Source organism: Globicephala melas, chromosome 1 (genome assembly GCF_963455315.2).
Source record: "Globicephala melas chromosome 1, mGloMel1.2, whole genome shotgun sequence".
Classification (NCBI taxonomy): domain Eukaryota; kingdom Metazoa; phylum Chordata; class Mammalia; order Artiodactyla; family Delphinidae; genus Globicephala; species Globicephala melas.
The window spans coordinates 36,651,247-36,671,416 of NC_083314.1; the positions used below are offsets into that span (position 1 = coordinate 36,651,247).

Genomic DNA, 20,170 nt, shown 5'->3' on the forward strand with positions numbered 1-20,170 from the left:
ACCATTGGTTTTCCTCTCAGTTTCCAGCCTTCACTGAATCTTTAGCCCATCATCTATTTTTACATATCAAAACCTTTAGCACACAGATTTTCTTTAAATAAAAATCTTATTTTTTCTCAGAAAATTCCAAACAAATTCAGAGACAGAGAGAGAGAGAGGAGAAAAACACCCCTAGCTTGGCTGTACTCCTGCTCTAAATTTTAGAATAATTTTACACATTTGCAACAATTGTCATTTTTCCAAAGGCCCAAACACTATCTTCCCATGCACGGCTTCAGAAACAAGGGCAACTGAGGGCGCTTGGGGAGTCACGGAAAGCATTCATTCCCACTGTACAGATGAAGAAACTGAGGTGCTGGTGCGGGGCAGGCAGCAGTTCTCCCTGAGTGTCTTCTGTCTCCCTCGTATCTCCTTCCCGGGCCCAGGAGCAAATGGAGGGTGAACACTGTTCAACAGGTGAGAAAGCTTTTAGGAAGAGGGAAGAGCTACAAGTGTGAAGGAAGGCCCTTTGTTCCCATGCATTAGGACCTTAACCTGACGCCAGACTCTTCCTGACCATCTGTTCTGACCCCTCCTGGCTGGACTAAGCCTCCTGCGGGAGGGTGCCGGGCGTGACTTCCCAGCTTCACAAGTGGCTCAGATGGTTTTCTCTAAGTCTCTCACAGCTGGGTTCTTGGGCCCAGAACCTGAAGGGCTTCACACCCTGGGGGGTCACTCGGAGGGGGGCATTAGACTTGAATTTTGTTAATTTCCGGATAAACCTCAGGGGGTGTTTGCCTAGCAGAAAAAACCCTAGTGGTGTCAGTTTTAATTTCACAGAGAATCAAGGGACTTGCCAGCAAGGTCTGGGCCGCTGAAGTGAGGGTAGAGGGCTAGTCTTGTCAGGGGACTGACCGCCTCTCTCCTGGAAAACATCACCACCCACCAGCGTGGAGCAGGGACCCAGACCTGGCAGCGCTGGCTGACCCACAAGGCTCTCAGGTCTGGGCACAGGGGAGGAGCCTTGTCCTCCTGTCTGGCTTTGGCCAGGGCTCCCGCTGAGAACACCCAAGTTCAGAGAACAGGCTCTTCTCCCTCAGGTATGTTTGTAGCTCAGGAGAAAAAAATGGGAAGCTGGGGGAACAATCTGGGGAGGTGGGAGGTCAGAGGCCAACGTAATATTTACCCAGCCCAGCTGAGGCCTTTCGCTTTTATGAAGCAGGAAACCACTTCAAAGCGGCAACATCCCCTCTTGTCCCTTCTGTCTGCCCGCTGGTCCTCCTGCCTCTACAGGGCAGGCAGGGCTTTCTCACCCACCTCTTCCTCTCCTCCTGAACCTTCCACCCTCCATCCCTTACAGGGAGGAGTCCTCTGCCCTGCCTCCTGCTCAGAAAAGTGCCATGACCTGTCCATATTTGCAGAGCAATTATGACACCTGGGTTCCCTGACATTCTGAGCCATTTTGTCCCTGGATTTCTCTTGTCTACTCTAAGAGTCAGTCATCTACCACTTGGGGACATGGGGAAGGCACTGGGCTTACAGTTCCTCACCCAAAGCCCTCATTCTACCACCAGAACAGAAAGCAGAAACTGAGGCTAGGAAAAGGCCCTGGAGACTAGAGTCTAGTGGTTCTTTACGTTTCCGGGGGGCGGATCACAAACTCCTTCTCTTCAGAAATACACACACACACACACACACACACACACACACTCATACTTCTTAAAAAGCACAGACTTTCAAAGGTTTCAAAGGCCTCTTTAAGCCCAAGCATGCACCCTGGTTCTGTCCACCCCAGTGCCAGGTCTCCCCCGCCCCAAATTTAATTTGGGGTGGCTCGTGGAGGGCGTTCTCCTGCTCAGCCATGGTGAGGAGGAAAAGCCGAATATTTTTTCTCTCTCAGGTTTGTTCCCTTTAATGGGTTCCTTCAGATAAATGTGGTGCACTAACGGCAGGTTTCCAGACACTTCAATGTGAATACAGATGAGTAATAACGTTTCCTGATGAAGCACAGTGGCGTCCAAGCGGCCAGCTCCAGGGGACCGGAAAGGGATGCAATTTACATAGAATACACGGTGAAAACCCCTTGGGAGGGTGCTACATGGAGATCTTGCTCTAGGATGTTGACTAATAGAAAACAACTACAGTGGTGTCATTTTGAAATCCGTGGAGGAGGATGAGGAAAAAAAAATAGGGGTACTTCTGAGAGAGTGAGGAATATGGGAGAGCGTTAGACAGTCATTCTTGACAGGGAGCTATGAAGTTCTCAGACACCCGAGCCTCTCTCCTGGAAACCTACACCTTCCGTTGACTAGAGCAAAAGCTTCCCGGAGCTCCACTTCCTCTGACACTCCTGACATACTGTTAACTCCATTCTGCCTTACATTAAACTTCTGTGAAGGTACATGGCTTACGTAATACTCCCTCCCCCCAGGATGCTCTTAAGGGTCTTAAAGGTAGGATCTGTTACCTTTTCATCCTGGTACCAAGTGTTACACGTTCCTAGCACTGCATAAGTGATGGATTTCTACTTGATTAAACCCCAATGGATAGCAATTCCTGTTTTCAGTACAAGCGCAACAATTCACGTATGAAGATTAAACTCGGAGGAGTTGTTTAGCTGCTCGACACCTCTTTTTTCTATCCCTCCGTACCCAAACAAGACACTAAGTTGGGAAGGGAAGCTTGTAGATACAAAAATACTAAAAGTTTAGCTCCCCAGACAGCGCAGAGAAGCAGTGGAGGTGCCTTAGTCAGGGCCTCCATCTTCACTCTCAAAGCTTCAGAGAGAAATTGTGCTGGGGGGTCACAGAGGAGAGGGGTTCATTCATCGGCTAGTCACTCTGAGCCCCAGGATTCCTCCGCCTCTTCCTTCTCAAAGACACGTTGAACTTTGCAAGGGCAACTCCACTTTATCTCTCATACTGAAAGTAATTTTAGCCAAGGAAAAGCAGGATTAGACTTTAATAATATGATACATTTATCTTGTTTTTCTTTTTTCTTTGCTCTCTCCTCCCTCCCCTCCCGCTTTGACCTCAGGTAAATTTGAGCCAAAGGGAAGCCATGATTAAATATCAGATCTGAAGAGATGCTCCTTTCTGGCCCACTGCCCATCCCCAAGCTTCAAGATTTTTCCCTTCCCCTGTTAGACAGTTATTATCTCCTCAGATGAGAAAAACCTCTGGACTCTGTTCTCTCCATATTGTCCTCTGCTGAAATGAAAGGGGGAATTATAATTCAGAGAAAGGCTCCCACAGAGAGTATGAAGACGAAGATTAAATCAGTGATACAGCGTTGACATGCTTTCAGTTCCTGAAAGGTCTCTTTTAAAATGTCTCCTCAGGAGCACTTTTGCCACCACCTGAGAGTGTTTTGCAAATTCGCATTTAGGGAGCTGGGAGAAGGGAAGGCCTATGAAGGTACCTTGGGGATGCGCCAAAACTTCTACTGCTGATAAAGAAAGGCAAGAGCCTCCTGGCAGGCCAGGCCAGCAGGCGGGCCAGGACTTCTTGAGAATGCCTGCCCCCTCCTGTCTCCCACCCCCAGGTGCATCCTGCCTGCCACGCAGGCCTCTCCCTGAGCTGCTCACCATGCCGCACCTCCTAATGCTGCAGGCGCCTTTCCCGCTCCCCTGCAACCAGACGGGCCCAGAGGTCCCACCGGCGAAAGGACCCTACCAGTTGTGGTCTCTGCGTAGCGACAGCTGGGAGTTTCTAATATATCTTAACTATTTTTTTCTTCTTAAAAAAAAAAAAAAAAAACCCAAATAAGCACAAAAGCCAGTTTAGGGCCAAGCCTGGTTTTCACGAGTCCCCTCTAGTGGAGATAACCTGCTACTTCAGCTTCCCAATGCAGCCCAGAGGAGCCTCCCCTTAGGGCCTGGGAAGACCAGAAGAGCCCCTCAGGCCTGGACTGTTCCTTCCCACTTGCTTCCATGTCTGTTCTCAGCTCTTCTCGCCACATTTACACTGTCAGCCTTTCCGCCTTTATCTTCCTTTTCTGTCACCTTGCCTCTCTCCGCCTATCTGTGACTTTCTGCATCTTGACTTGGGTCTTGCCACGTATGCCTTCGCTCCTGTATCTTGGTCCGCATCTCTGGTCCGTCTGCTGGTTTTTTTTTTTTTTTTTTCCCGAAGTTCAGGGCTCCAGGTCGGAGGAGCTGGAAATGCTTTGACAAGGCCTTGGAGAGAAAATGGCCTATCTCAGAGGGCCAAGGCAGGGACCCTCGCGGAAATCAGGCATTCCCGGAGAAGAGGGAACTTTGGCCAAAAGCCCCTCCTCGTCTCCATCCCCCAAGCAAACTTTGGCCTCGTGCGGTGATGTATAGGTTTGAAGCAGTCTATAAGCTGAGCTCAGAGCTCTGGCTCTGGAGTCCTGTGTGAGCCCAGCTCAGCCCGTCCATCCACTCTCCTCCCTAGTCTGCCTGTCTCCCCGTGGGACGTGCATGCTGTCAGGCAAACAACTGGCAAAGCCTGGGTGAAGGGACAGCTGGCAGGGTTTGGGAGGAGGATGCCGGTGCCAGGGGAGAGGGAGAGAAAAGGGGGAGTGGGGGCCAGGACTGAGCTGGGGGCCGAAGGGGAGAGGGGAGACATGGCGAATGTCCTGTGGCAGGGAGAGGTGGGCATGGGGATCACCCGCTGCTCCTCTGGGTTTCTGAGAGTATCCTTCCACGCAAGCAGGAGACAGGGCCAGGCCAGGGCAGGGGTTAATGGTTAACCAACTGTGGGAGCAGCAGCCTGTGCACTGCTGGGGCCTTTTCTTTCCTCTCTCCCCCATCCCTTCCCTCCTCTCCCTTTACACTTGCCCTGTAGGGACACTGCTCCCCAACAAAGAACTTTCTCGCCTCTATTTCTGCCCTTGAATCCCAGATGGAACAGTAGGGGTTCCATATGCCCAAAGGCCAGGAACAGGACCCTGGAGAGCCTGAGGGCTAAGGCAGGGAGAAAGGGGGTGTCCTGTTCTTACCATGCATCCCTCCTGGCCCTTTGGACCAGCTGTTTGACACACACAGCCCATCCCCTCCCCGGGAAGAACTGCCTTTCTCTGTCTCCACAGGGCTCACCTTTAGAAATGACCAGACAAGGAGGGGACACACCCCCAGCCCTCATTTACTCTAATCAGGCATGAAATCTTTGTAACTAAGTGAAAAACACTGTTTCCCATAAGGGAATCAGTTCCATTCACTATTGTTGGAACAGAGCATCTGTGAAGGGGAGAAATATTCACTTATAATGAATTGATAACAGACTGGCCCTGGGTGAGGGTGGCAGTGCTGGGGGGAGGGGTGTGTGCACAGGCTGTAAAACTACGGCACCTCAAAGCCTGCTTCTGCCACTTTCCCTGTGGACAATCCTGACTTATCCGTAGTTAACAGACTGTAGTAACACAATGCTACGGTCTCTTTATGAGCAGAACGGGAGTGGGGTGGGGGCTTGGCTTGGAGTTCCTCGCCTCTCGCTGTGCCATGATGGACAGAGTATATTGGGTCCCAGTCTGTGTGTATGGAGACAGCTGTGTGGCAATGCAGGGAGACAGCTGGGGGGGGGGGTCGCTGCTGGAGATGGAAATCGTCTGCCCCCCCCGCCCCTCCCGCACCAAACCCCTTATCTTGGAGAGGCAGCCATAGCAAAGGAGGCAGGATAGAAACTATAAAACCCCCAAACAGTGACAACTCCAGAGCCATAAATATTTCATGATACCTGAACAGGTGAGTTTAGGCTGCTGCCAGCTGCTGCTTTGTGTATTTAACTGTGTCACTGGTTTCCCATCCTGCTTGTGTGTTTCCTTGTAACATGCCCATGAAATAAAGATGAACAAAATCACCAGAAGTATTTGGAAATGGGAAAGGGGCCTGGTAGAGAAGTAGCTCTTCTTCGAAGGGTTTCTCTTTAACCTCATGTTAAGCACAGACTCCACTACAATAGATGGTGAACTTTTACCTCCATCACACCTGCAGCTTTGGATGATCAAAAGGTTGGAGAGGGAATGTTCCCTGGTGCTTTGGGGACAGGGGTAGGTATTCAGGGCAGCTGTGAAAGCAGGGCTACCAACCTTGTAATGACACGGTTGCTTTGGGGTGATGGACATGGGACACCACCATTTACTCATTTAGACTGGGGCTGAGAGGCCAACCAGCTCCCCTCTGGCCTGCTCCAGGCTATGAGGGACCCCGGTCCTGGTCCTTACATCCTGTCAAAGAGAAGGGCCAAGTGGAAACCCCTTGGCAGACTCGTGGTCCTGGGCAGAGGGGACCTGCCTGCGCTCCACCGCCTCGCACCCTGCTGCTCTGCAGCAGCATATCCACTGCACAAGCGCTCCAAACGTCATTTCCATTTAACTGCTTTGCAAGCCAATTTGCCCCATCCTAATGCAATTTGTTGAGGACGGTGAGGGAGCGGAGATGGCAGTCTGCACTGCCCTTCCTTTATCAGCGGGTCCCTGAAGAGGGTTGGCTAGAGGGCTGAGGGGAACCACTCTTTCAGGTAATGCTGGCAGTGAGGGCAGGTTCCGGGATGAGGAAGGGTTGGGCGTAAGCGGAGATGCCAGGTGGAAGAAGGGAAAAGCAAATCAACCTCGCTAGGGTATCTTGACAGATTGCTCTCAGTTTCCCTGGTTCCCTACCTTCCCACCTGACCCCCCACCCCACATGCAGGCCAAGGAGGGGAGATCATAGGTAATTAATTCAAAAGGTGCTAGATGAGGGGAGGGGGAAATTAATGAATTCTTCTCTCCTCTTGCCAGGAGGTCAGAGGAGAGAGGGCTGCTAGCAGCTCCTGGAGTGTTCTGGGGTGTCTGCACAAAAGTTGTCCGTTTCAGTTAGGAATAGCTGAATTCCTCCAGCCAGGGCTATCTCTTCCCTGGGCTCTGATGCTCTGTTGAAGGCCCCAGAATCCAAAACCTGCCCAGAGGGGAGAGTGAAGTTTCAAGGTCTGGGAAAGAAGCCCAGAAGGACAGGAGCCTGCTATTGTGTGGGGACTGGTGTGCGGGGGAACTGAATCTGACTCCCAGCTCCCAGGACGTCCAGCCCTGCCCAGCCCAGATACTCATCTTGATCTGATGCTCATGAACCCCGTCCACTGTGCTCATGGATAGGGGATGAATGGCTCCCCAAATTTCTGTAGTTTCCTCCAAGCTACTGGGTCCCCAAGCCACTGCCTCAAGCTGGTCCTGTCTTATGTCCCTTGTATAGCCACTACTAGGATTGCCACTGTTACCCTAGGATCTTAGAACCCTACAGGAGACCTGATCATATTTCCATTGCCCACTTCATGGGGCTCTCATTTCTAGAGACAACTGACTTTGAACCCCAAGTCTTTTACTTCCACCTCCCCCAGTATCTCTATCCCTCCGAGCTGAGTTTGAGTAGGTAGCTCCTTCTAGGGCAAAGGTCATGCCAAACAGGTGGACATTCGTCAGGGAACTGGGATGGCAGTTTCCGGATGACTTTCTCTCTTTGGCCATCAAGACCATGATTAACATATTTACAGAGACTACCTGTGGGATGGATAAAAAGGGCCAGAATTTTCTAAGATCCCTACATCACTTGTGGGATGGGGCAAGAAGAAGCCCAAGAAAGAAAATATTCTAAAAGGGCTTATAAGGAGCCTCTCGGACCCTGGATAAGCTCGTCCTTCAACACCCAACCCTCTCCTGAGGCTCAGACCAGGGGATCGTGCTTATGGGTGCTTCACCACGAGGGCGCACAGAAGGGGGCATGGGGCACTTATCCCATTCGGTGCCTTGGTGTCGTTCCCTGAGCCTCTGGAAGCCGCGCATATGAGGCATTCCCCTTTGATTCCCAAGTCCCCTGCTCCGAAGGAACAGCCAGCGGCCTCCAGGGACTCCGGCACCAGAGTGAACGTCCCCAAATTGAGCGCCGGCCACAGTGGCCCAGGCCCTCCTGCCGGTGCAGTGCCTCAGAGGCCCGCTTTGGGCTGCAGCTCTCGGGACAGTCCCGCCGCCCCCGCGCTCCCCGAGCCTCAGCTTGCAGGCAGGTGCGCGGTGGAAGCGCGCCGTGGAGCGCCGCCCGCCAGCAGCCCAGCGGGGAAGCGGGGCTCCGGCGGGGAAGCCTGGGCTGGAGGCGGCGGCAGGGAGTCAGCCGGCACACGCGCGCGCGCCGCGCTCCGGCCCGCGAAAGTGGCCGACCCCGCGCGGGGACTCGCCGGCCGCAGCCGAGCCCAGGCGTTCGGGGCCGGGACGCCGCGGAGGAGGGCGCGGGGGGAGCCGCGGCGGGGGGAGCCGCGGCGGGGCGAGCGCGCTTCGGGGGACGGGGCGGAGGGCGCCGCTTACCCAGCTCGGAGACGTCGGTCTGTCCTTCCGTCCCCGATCCGGCCGCTTCGGCCGCCGGCTGCCGAGGCCGGCGCGCTGCCCCTCTCGCTGCCAGCAGCTCGCGATCACGGGAACGACCAAATCCACATGGAGTCCAGATTCATTAAAATCCACGTCAAGCCCCCAGCCACTTATCTGTATTCCTGAAGTGGCCCCTCGGTCTCCTGTCCGCGCGCCGCTCCGTCCTCCGCCGCCCCGTAACAGCCCTGCCGGGCTCTGACGCCGGCTCGCTGGGGGAACCGGGAGGCGCCGAGGGGGCGTGGGGTGGATGGCTGGCGGTGTCTCTCCTTGGGAAGCGGCAGAGCCCCGGCTGTCTTCAGATTTTTCCAGCGCGACTTTCCGGGCTCCTCTGACATCAGCAATCGCGGCGCTTCCTTCCCTTCTTGCTCCCGGGTTCATTCACAGTCCCATTTCCTCCGGGAACCTGGCTCTCCAGATCTATTTCGAGGTTCGCTTCGCTCGCTCCGGCGCCCGCGCTCCACACCGCTCCCGAGCTCGCGGGGTCTCTCTCTGGATCGCCTGCCCTCTCGGCTGAAAAATTCCCAGCAACTGCGCTCAGCCGCCCTCCCGCTCCAGTCTGGCGCGGACGCTCCGCCCGGCAGCTCCGGCTCCCGCGGTGGTGGCGGCGGCGGAGCCCTGAGAGCCGGCCTCCCTATATTACCATGCAGCTCATTATCATAGAGGCCGCGCGCGTTAACCCCCTCCCTGCCGGCCGCTCCCGCCCGGGCTGGGGCCGCGCCCGCCACTGGCACAGCGCGCCGCAGCCAGCCCCCTGCCCCCTCCCCCGCCCGCCCGGTCTTCCTCCTCCGCCAGCTGTCAACAAAGGAGAATCAGGTTGGGCATCGGGAGGCCGCTCCGCTGCCTCCCTGTGCGCGGCTCAGCCCGGACCCACCCGCCACCTTAAGTGGCAAAGGGGGCAACGCAAATCCTGCTGGGGCCTGGGGATTTGGGTGGAGGCCTGAAGAGCCCGGCCGGCTGAACCCCCGGTGCGGGGAGCTCAGGACGCCGGCAGAGTGGGAGAGGTCAGTGGGGACGTGGGCTCCCCCTCCCTGAGCATCACCTGTCACCGCGCACATCCTGCACATCTCTCTCTTCGTCTTTAATCTGAGGGGTGAGTGGGGAAGAACCGGCCTTGGCTGATGAGGTTAAGAAGGGGCTCTCAGAATTTACCCGAGCAAATTTCCTCTGCTTGTGAATCTCAAAAAGCCAAGCTGTCAAATGAGGTTTGAAGTTGTTGTTATTAATTATAATTTTTATAATGCGAAGATGAGCCTTGCTCTGAGTCGCAAGCTTCCAGCTCTGTGAGGGATCCTGGGCATCTGGCAAGCGGGGGAGGCGGGGACCAGTGGGGAGCTTTCTATATCCAGACCTAGGGGGCCTATCTGGCAGGGGAATCAGAGAGACGGCGGTAAAAAAAACTTATTTTAATAGCCTAAGGTGAGAGGTGCCTGGATTCTGAATGGAAATGCCTCGGTGTCTTTATGACCAGTGCTTCCATGTCCTATAGAATCTCAGTATCCCCGTAGACTCTGGACGCGGCTTTGAGAAACAGGCCTGCAAGCTAGATCCCAGCGAGTTCGCAGGATCTGCGCAGTCCCTGCTCCCGATTAGGGCACAGGCGAGTTTACTCAAAACGTCCAAGTATTCTGATGAGCTCCCTCTACTGCCCTCTCGTGGCCACAGTCCTCAGTGGTATAAATAGAAAGAAAGAAAAAAAACCACTCCGGAAACCCTAAAGGGAGTCGCAGGGAATTCTCAGAGCAGCAGGGGCCTTTAAAAAAAAAAAAAAAAAGGGAAAATAAATGAAGACTCACCGGTTGTCTTGCACAATCACCCATTCAATACAGTATTGGGGGGAAATGTAAGATTTACTTCAGTCACAGAAATTAGCTAATTCTTCAAAAGTTCCTTCCTCATTGTTAATCAGCTGACATTTGTCTTACTGTGACTTTCACTGGTTATTCCTTGTTGTGCCCTGTGCAGCCACAAAGAATCTAAGCTGTCTTTCCTGATCCATACCTACTCTTTTCTTTGAACTTCTTTAGCATTTATCGTTGGCACCCCTCCAGGCAATTATCAAAAGTTACCCTATATTATTATTTATTTCTCTTTATAAGTTGATCTTGTCTCTTCATCCAGACAGTCTTGTCTACCATCCTATCTTTGGTTAAACCGAATATAAACCACAATTTATTAAGGAATATAATTTGAAGAAGATGGTAGAAGATTTTGGAACATTTCTCTTATTTGTTTGATACATGGAACATTGATCTGGTCAGCTCCACCCAGGACAGGCAGTGGTAGGGTTGGAAATACCTAACCGATAAAGCTTGAAGCTGAAAATTAGGACCTTCTGGTTCTCAATCAAGTGCTGCGTGACCCTGGAAGAGGTTACATCTCTTCCCTTTGCCACAATTTAATCATATCTCGGGACTATTTTAATACAATACCATTTAAATAATTTTCTAATACTACCTCCCTACATGTGGTTCAGAAATCAACCCTAGAACGAAGAGCAAGGAAGGTAAAATTAAACAGACTCCTCTACTCACCACATCCTTCAACCTAGTCTCCCTTCCCCTTTTCAAATAAATAGTGAAGAGAAAGAGAGGGAGGGAGAGAGAGAGAAGACAGGTAGGAGAACATGTTGCAGGCATGACACAATGTCACCCAGTTTGTACATTGCCACTGAACTCAGGCCTGAGGTCTGAGTCCTGTGAGATTATGGGGGTTCCTGCGGTCAGCATGACAATGTCAAGAACACTACCAGGTCTCCCGGGAGGCACCCTGTTAAGTACCCTTAACATCTCTGGGCCTCGGTTTGTCCATCTTCAAAATGGGGATTCCTACCTTCAATCTTCAGAGAGTTGTGGGAGTTAAAATAGAAATATGTAGAAATGTTAGAAGAATTAATAGTGTCATTAAAATGGAAAGATTTGTTCATATTTTTAGTCCAAATAGGCTAAAACAAATATGGATCTTATTAGTCACGCACATAATTATAACAATATATCTTGGGAATAAAAAAAGAACAACTCAGTTTCATGGTGTGTGTTTAGATATAACATCCTCTGAGGCAATGGCAATATACATGAGCCTTTGATCTTCAAAGGTGCTCTAATAACCACATCTTTTTGATCACTGGGTATCCATTCATTCATTCATTCCACAAATATTATTTATTAAGAGCAACTTTATTCGATTTTTTAAAAACGGAATTGTACATAGTACATGATTATCTCTTCCACACGTATTTTTAGAAAAATTATGCTAATAATCATGCTAATAGGCTCTATGCCCTCAGACCTGTCTATGTCTTTCTGGGACCTGAGTTTTCTGGTATCTAGCTGGTCTTTGATGTCTTCTTTTGCATCCTGTCCAGCTGATAGCAGACGCATGGCCCCTGGGGACTCATCAAGACTCTGCCAGTGCCTTGAAGTTCATCCTCATTTCCATCAGGGGGAATGGTCACAGCCCAGCACCGTTCTGCACACGTGGTGGGTGTTTAATAAGTGTTTATCAAATGGATGGATGGATGGATGGATGGATGGGGAGATGTTTGTCTTATGCCAAATCCTCATCTTTGGAAAACTGTAGCAAGCTCAATAGGGATCTCGTCCATCCCAACCCACCCACCTCTGAAGTCATGGTACTCCTGGAACCTCACCCCTGCAAAGTCATCTGTGGCTGCTGCATTGTCATCCTGAGCCCCAGGCCCCCTCTTTGCTTGTAACTAGATGGGTAACGTGGGGAAGAGGATAAGAAAAGCAGGAGAGAACAGGGCCATGGCACACTCTGGAATGGAGCTGAATTTTTCCCGGGAGAAATAAGTATTTCTCCTGCAGAGGCAGGTCTGGCCGAGCAGATGTCCTCAGGCCTGAGGAAGCCTGAGACTCTGGGGAGAATAGGCCCAAATGGGCACCCAGCCGACCCCCAGGGGAAGTCCTCTCTCTGTCACAGCAGCAGCTCCAGCTCCACAAATAGATGCCAGTACAGTAGCTCCTTGGATCACGGGAGGTATTTTTGGTGCTGGAAGGCAGCCACACTTTGTCAGGCTTTCAGCATTAATTCTGCTCCCTTTCAGAGGTTGGGAGGGTGGCAAGCCAGCAGTGTTTAGCATGGGGATGCTGCCTGCGAGTGTGCTCGAGCATACGTTTAGGGTGACTTGAGTGGCATGGGGGCTGGGCTGGGGGCTGTGTGCCTGGAGCTGTGGGCAGGTGGCCAGCGTCAGTGGGTGATCTTTGGGTGGTGTGCGGTTGTTACCAGCCTTGCATCTAGCTCCCGAAGCTGAGACCACTGATCTACTTCTGCTCTCAGAGGCACGTCCTCTTTCATTTGCCCTGACCCCTAGCCTTCCACATTTCAAGGCAGGGCCGCCTTCCCCCGTGGGTGGGCCCTTCCGTCTCTCATCCCCTGCCTCACCTTTACCCAGCAGATGCGACCAGGCAGGCACAGTGTAGAAACAGCAGCCTCCTTCCCCCACCCACATGGAGGGAAACAAAGGGATTGGTTTGACGGTCCAGCCCTGAGTGTGTGGGCCAAGCCCTATGAAAGGAGGGAGGGATGACTGGGTTGCCAGAGGGCGGGCCTCTGGCTGGGTGGTGGGGACAGCGGTCCAGGACACAGCCGCAGGGCACCTGCTCCAGGATTCTCAGCCCCATACATACAGGTGTCACCCTCGTCTCTCCTCCCCTCTCATCCCTTCACAAAACCCACGTTCCTGTGTACTGTAAACAGTACAAGCCTGTTAAGACTCCAAATCAAACAAGGTGGGATTTCGCTCCTTTCTCACTAGACCTCCCACAAGTGGAGCTTCTGTGCCTCTATCCCTCGCCCTCTTTCCCTAACCCTCCCTCCCTCTCTCCATCCATCTAGAATGTTGCTCTGGGAGGAGAATATTCTCTGGGAGGGTCAGCCAACTACAGCCCTAAACTTATGTGAACAGGTCTCTGGAACCATCTAAAGACTCCTGCGTGTCCCGGGTGAGAAGGCTGCAGGATGCAGGAGGTGAGTGTGGACCACCGGGCTTCAGGTGTGAAATGTGAGGACTGGGTGAAGGTCTCAGTTCGGGGACATGACTCTTGCTGCTGCTCTGTGCCTGGCACTGAAGGTCTGAGAAAGGGCCTTCCTCCCTTATTTTTTCTAAGAGATTCCAAAAAAGGAAACACGCTACCCATTAGGTCGTGTAATCCCTGGCTATGCCTCTCAGTGCCTCCATTTCCTCATCTGTGAAGTGGAAATAATATCCCTGGTTCCCACATACGCTGCTTCACAAGAATCAAACAAGAGACTGGCTGTGAATCGGAAATCATGACATATTTGTATAATGGGGATGTTGTCTTAAGGTTCCAGAAGTTCCTTCCAAAGCCAAACCTTCTTCTTGACTCAGCAGTTCATTCTCTTGTTCGTTTTTTTTTTTTTTTTTTTGTGGTACGCGGGCCTCTCACTGCTGTGACCTCTCCCGTGGTGGAGCACAGGCTCCGGACGTGCAGGCTCAGCGGCCATGGCTCACGGGCCCAGCCACTCCGCGGCATGTGGGATCTTCCCGGACCGGGGCACAAACCCATGTACCCTGCATCGGCAGGCGGACTCTCAACCACTGTGCCACCAGGGAAGCCCTCTTGTTCGGTTTTTGAGGGAATCAGCTGGGTTCCTAAGAGATACCCCTCTGCTTATTGGGTGGCTGCATTGTCTCCCCATCACTTTGGGGTCCCTCCACCTCTCCCACGCCTCCACTGGAAAGTGCTGCAGACCAAAAGATTCTGCCTAGTTACCTTCGACGTGGAACCACAGGGAACACCCAGGCTGGAGCTGACCCTAACGGCTTGGCAGTCCCCATAAGCCCGCTCTTCCCAGGCAGGCAGAGAGGAGCTGAGATGCCTGGGGGAACACCCTCAATTGTACGGGAATCAGAATGGCACGGACTCTCACTGCCTGAGATGCATTATGAAGATGCACTTTTGAGGTCCTTCTCTGCTCAGCAGGCCTCACCAGACACACGCTGCCCTCCCTGGCTCTGATGGCCCAGCCTGATTCAGATGACTGTGCTCTCAGAGCTCTAGCTGGAGCTGGGCTGCCCAGCTTTCCGAGGATGCAGTGTCTCATGGTGCAGGCACAGCCAGGGCCTTCTGGAGCGGGAGTAAGACAGACTGGAGGAAGCCAGTACAGTTTGTTCCTTCAAGATCAGAACCTATAGGAAGCACCCACTTTCATCATATAGTGGTAAGTGCTAACATGCATTGGGTGCTCACCCTGCTTCCGTCACAGTGCTTGGCAGTGTGCCCACATGATGCTGAATCTTCACAAGTCCAGTCTTAGTAGGTATTATCACCCATTTTACAGATGCGGAAACTGATGATCAGAGAGTCAAGCCATTGGTCCCAAGGTCACCCAGGTAGTATGTGGCATAGTCAAAATTTGAACGTAGGCATATCTGACATTCATTTTCTCCAGTTTTGTCCTCTTCTGAGGAGGAAAAAGTGGTGAAAGTGTGGGAGTCCATTCTACACATGGCAGGACACGGGGGGCACCGAGCCTCATCCCTCTTCTTAGCACTGAACCGGCAGTGACCCTGAGCTCCTACAGACTCATCACAAGTCCTGCAAAGCGCTGCTCAGCATTGCTGAGCTTCAGTTCTACTGAAGGTCAGGAGCTTCATTTTCTCTTACAAAGGAGAGCATGTTGCAATTGTTATCATGATTATTATAAACAATCATACTAATGAGCTCAATTCTCCTCTGCTTTGCAGGGTGTGTGTGTTTAACAGCGAGACTTGGCCCAGAGGAAAGAAGTGGCCAACACATGCAGATCTCCACCAGCTCATGTCACCTCTGCCCTGCACAACAGCACATGCATGGCCGCGCCTGCCTTCCAAAATAATGGGATAATGGGTGCAACGTGCGTCACCCACCCCTTAGAGAGAGCACGGCAGTCGGTCTTTATGGAATCCACGGGGAGCAGGGCAAGCAGACACCGGTGTCTGCCTTCTCCTGGATTGCATCTGTACCCTACAAACCCCCAACAGAATTGAATTTACATCTCCTCCTAATTAGGGGAGAAAGGAAGACAAGAATGATAGTAGAAGAATTTCTTCCTACCTCTGACTGCAAGCTCTTCAGGGACAGGACATTAAGCTCTCCCTCTGTCTGCTCCCACCCTTCTCTCTCCTGACTGATACCTGGAGTACCTAACACAGTGCCAGCCCCTCCCTGGGACCGGAGCCGGTGTGTGATGAGAGTGATGAAGCGGGGCTGGTTGGAAAAGCTAGACCGCGCCCGGACGCTTGTCTCCGGTGTGCTGGTCTGCTGTGAGGCAGTGCAGAGCAGTGGCTGGGGGGGTGGGTAGTCTGGGATGCCTCAAGCCAGACGCGTGGGAGCTGGTCCAGGGCCCGTTGGGGGTGGAGGGATTGGGCGTTGCCCGGAGGAGGCTGGTAGGGAGTAAAGTTCGTTGCCCACACTGCTTAAATAAATCAAATGTCCTGGCACGCAGATGCAAGCGCCAGTGCCTGCTTCAGTGCTGTAAGTTTAGAGCAGGGTATGAACTACTAGGGTCTAAATAGAAAAAGTCAGAAACGGCGTAAGTCTTGGCAGACAGGAATCAACGGCGTCATCACCAACATCATGAAACAGTTAATAATCACCAGGAAAAAAAAAAAGACTTAAATGTTGTTTCCTATATTCTGAGTTTTGAATTCCTAGAAAGTAAGATCCACACATTTCCCTCATAGTCAGTTTAAGGTTAAGTTCATTTTTATTCCTTTTGTGAAATACACTCTTGCGGGTTATTCTGGGTGGTGTATGAGATGGAAAGGAAGATCGAGAACAAAAGTAATTCTGTTCCTGTCCTTCTCTTCTGACTCTCCTCCTCTTTCTCTCTGGGGTCACAGCACTGATTTTTGTGTATTTGTGGGGTTTTTTTTTCCTCGTATGGCTTCTATTCACTCAGAATCAGTATTTGAATGGCAAGACTATTATTTCCATAATAAAACAGAGGTTGGACCCCCTCCGCCTTGGGTGACAGGCGACCTGGATTCTAACCCTGCCTCTGCTCTTTCCTGGCCTCCCACAAGTCCTCTCCCTCCTTTTGGTCCTGGTTTTTGCATCTGTAAGAAGCAGGAATCAGGCTCCACGCTCCCCTCTCTCCCCCCGCACTGCCGCCCTGTCCTGTCATCACTCCGACTCTCTCCTTGGAGAATGGAGCGAGGACATTGGACCCTAAGAAGCCTTCTTGTAATAGCTAAGGAAGCCCAGTGCCTAAGACATCACCGAGGGTGTATGCTACAGGGACACAGTTCAGAAAAAGGATCTTGCCTTTGGATTGTCTCGAGGTGGATGATTTCTCTCTCTGCCTGCCTTGATAAACTCTTCTGTTCACGATGCTGGCTGTTATGAATCTGAGTCATGGGTGGCTCCAGCCCCTCTGATCCATTCGGCTGATAATATTTCCTGACGTTTCCAAGGCCAAGAGTATGGGATGATCGGGTATCGTAGATTTACTTTACCTCCTCTCCTCTTCCCCCACCCACCTTGCTCTCCAGCCCCCTCTCCTCCTTGTGGGATTCCTATCTTGTGTCGTTCCGCAACATCCTGGGATGACAGCAAATCCCATCCCTGGCTACCACCCAGGCCTCCCAGAGAAGCTGGAGAGACCAAAGCCTTCTGTGGTCTCTTGGGGACATCGCCCCCCCTGGTGGAATGACGGGGAACTTCCCTGGCTTGGGAAAAGCCGGGCAGCCTGGCAGCCTTACCTCTGCTCCACAGTTTTCCGTGTGGCTAATAATTATTACCCTGTGTTAATCATGACAGTGGAAGAATTGCAGGCCATTATTTTGAAATGATAGGCTCCAGTCAATGACTACTTATGACAGCAAAGGGGAAACATCAGCTCCGGGGAGCCCCCATGTAAATGGGGAGTTGAATGAAAGATCAGGAATAATGGAACATGTATTTAGTTCCATTTTCTTCCCTAAAAGGGCCCTGTCAGAGTAATTTCCCCTTCCGTGCATTATACCTCGCCATTATTTACAGTATCTTCTTGGGAGAATAAAGCAACACCGGCCCCCTCCTTCTGATCTCCCCTTCCCTGCCTGGCCCTCCCCCTCTCAGCCCCACATCAATTGTGTCTCTTTCTGGAGTTTGGCAAACACAGCGACTTCTTCCTGCTGTGCTTTCAGTGGAGCTGAAATGAATGTGGCTCTGGTTATTTTTTTTCCCCCTTAATCATTCTTTTTCTTTTTTTGCTGGAGAGCATTTTCATGAAGCACAATCACAGAGGAACAGAATGTCCTGATGTTTGGGTGAACAGCATACATTGCTTTGCTTTTTCCTTCCCTTGAATAAAAATAACACCCCATAACCATAGCATCAGAGGACTTACAGGCCGTCTTTCAAGGTTCTCCATAACCTTGCCCTACCCTCTATGCTCAGTCTTATTTCTAATAACCCCTGTCCACCCACCCAGGCATACTGGTTCCCTCTGGGTTCCTTGAAATTGCTAAGCTCGTTTTCTCCCCGCACTTCTGCCCATGTTCTTCCAGCTGTCTAGAATGTATTGTTCCCCTTCCTAACTTCCCAGAGCCTGAACAATCTTTAAGACCTTCTCAAGACCTTTTTCTAAAAGGTCTTTTAAAATATATCTTTTTAAATATATCTTTTTAAATATATCTTTAAATATATCTTTTCCAACCTATGCTAAGGGCACTTTATGCCCACAAAAGGTTAATAATTTGTAAACTTGTTTCTATTCATTGTGAGCTTGGCCTAGAGAAGTCCCTGGGTGCGTGTTTGCTGAATTACTTTCACTAGTGGTTTTTGCCATTTATACCCATTTCACAGAGGGTAAATGTAAAGATGTTCAGAAAGCTTAAGTCACTTGTAGATCACATGTCCAGTTACATGGCAGAGAAGACACTGGAACCTGGTTGTTTTCATTTCAAGCCCAGGGTCCTTTCCATTTTGCTATGCTACGTTCCTGTTGCAATCTCCTCTAACCTCTCCTGTTACTCGCCAGTGTGCTTAACTTCAGAGCTTCATATTTTTCATCAGATTGCAAAGTCCTGGTGGGCAGTGGCCAGACTTTCTCTTGTACCTTACCTTGGAAGTGGAAGTTCCTGATCAATCTCCTGTAACCACTTCACCTCGACTTTTCTCCAGTCTGTCAAAACTGGCTAAATAAACATCGCGGAGCCAAACTTTGGAAGGCCTTGGTTCCGATGCCGGAATATTCTGTGGACCTGGATTGGCAAACACCTGTGATCTGTGCTCCTCTGTCCAGCCCCGCTCCACTGATCTGGGTCTCTCTTTCCTACATGGGACATGATGACACAAGGAATGTCAGGAGGCCGAACAACTCCTCCTTTGTGACATTAGAGATGCCTTCAGATTCACTACTACTGGTTCTACCAGCAGGGACAGTCCTCTCTACCCTGTTGACTGATGAGCTTAGAAGAGACCCTTTGACGGAAGAACATGACAAATGGCTTTGCAGTTTCCGTAGCCGCCTCAGCCCAGAACCTGTGTGACTCACCTCTGTGCTTTTGAGGAGCTTCAAAGTCAAACGAATGCTTACTTCTCTTAATGCAATAATATTTAACAGTTACTGTTAATAATTAATGTAATAATGTGTACAGCAAGTCACCATTGGCAAAGTTTTCAAGTACATTAGAAGCAGGTGGACATATACTAGAAAGATGGTGGGGTTCAACTACAGTTGCTCAGAGCATAGACTTCAGAGTGGGCTTTGTTCCCAGCTCTGCCACTGATTCCTCTGTGGTCTTAGCAAAGTTACTTAACCTCTTGCTAATTTCAATCCCCTCAATGGTAAAACAGGAAAAGAATGTGGACATCATAGAGTTGTTATAAGAATTAAATGAGTCTTGTAAACCGCAGTGTCTGGCTCAAGAAAAGCTGCTACCTACAGGGCAGTTACTCCGTATCAGCCCCTGTCACTAATGGGCAGTGTGGACTTGGGGAAGTCAGGTAGCCTCATTTTCCTCCTCTGTAGGGTGAGAAGCATTGGATCCTGATACATTTCAGCCTTCAGAACAACACAGAAAGATAGGAAGGAAGTCAAGCAACGTCCCTGTTTTCCAATGAGGCAACTGAGGTTTAGGAGATCAAATGCTTTGTCCAAGGGGTGTAGCTGATAAATGGAAAAGCTGGGATGAAAGCAAGGTCTCTGAGTCTAGCTCTGTGCACTGTTCACGGAGATGCATGGGCTCCCCTAAGAGTCTCTGGGAGATGCTTTGTCCTTTGAGCATATACCATCTTTACTTTTGGCCATGGTCTCCCTAGAGGAGGACACTAACGTCTGCCTCTAAGAACTCTGGCATTGCTTTGGAACCATCTGTCCCAAGTAACTCAGTTTAGGTTAGGAGATCACAGTGACCTTGAGACTGAGCCCACTATGCTTTGTCTCCCCTTCTTCTCCTCCCCCCAGTGCCTGGGGAGATTCTGCCTCTAATGGCATTATTTTGTGCTGGCTGCAATGTTGATTGGATTATCTTAATTGTTTGGGATTAAACGTGCTCCTGAGTCAGGAATCACTCTTGACAGCCTTAGGGTCTGGTTCCTGTCCCCAAGAGCCAGCATGAAGTATGCAGCTGTTATTCATGTGAGGGGCAGGGAGAGAGCGCATGTGTGAGAGAATTTCACAGTACAAGGAAGTCCAACCCTTTCTTGAGGAAACGGGAGGCTAAGTGAGGCCCTCTTGACAGGATCTACAATGGCTTTCACATTTCCTTCCTTCTCATTTATAGCCATGCTTCCTTCTTTCTCAGGATAGAACTATTTGGAAATCAGTTCAGAGAGATGCTTCTGTATAAATTCCCAACAATGAAAACCCCACAAAATTAGGTCTATGGCCTATT

General features: G+C 51.0%; 1 protein-coding gene and 1 long non-coding RNA gene across 4 annotated transcripts in view; one reads left to right on the top strand and one right to left on the bottom strand.

Moving 5' to 3' along the window:
* The window catches only part of PLXNA2 (plexin A2), a 216,672-nt gene extending 207,717 nt beyond the window's left edge, over positions 1 to 8,955 (bottom strand). The window contains exon 1 of the mRNA XM_030872914.2: positions 8,266 to 8,955. The gene's annotated coding sequence lies outside the window, so the exon portion shown is untranslated. The remainder of the gene's footprint in view (positions 1 to 8,265) is intronic.
* On the top strand, positions 8,886 to 19,063 carry LOC132596841 (uncharacterized). Of its 3 annotated transcripts, none has more exons than XR_009562963.1 (4): positions 8,886 to 9,415; positions 11,687 to 11,801; positions 13,180 to 13,311; positions 15,053 to 19,063. It is a non-coding gene; the product is annotated as an uncharacterized lncRNA (long non-coding RNA). The 3 variants fall into 3 exon arrangements; XR_009562965.1 differs by having other exon boundaries at positions 8,886 to 9,326; XR_011376744.1 differs by lacking the exon at positions 11,687 to 11,801 and having other exon boundaries at positions 13,250 to 13,311.
* The last annotated feature ends 1,107 nt before the right edge of the window (positions 19,064 to 20,170 follow it).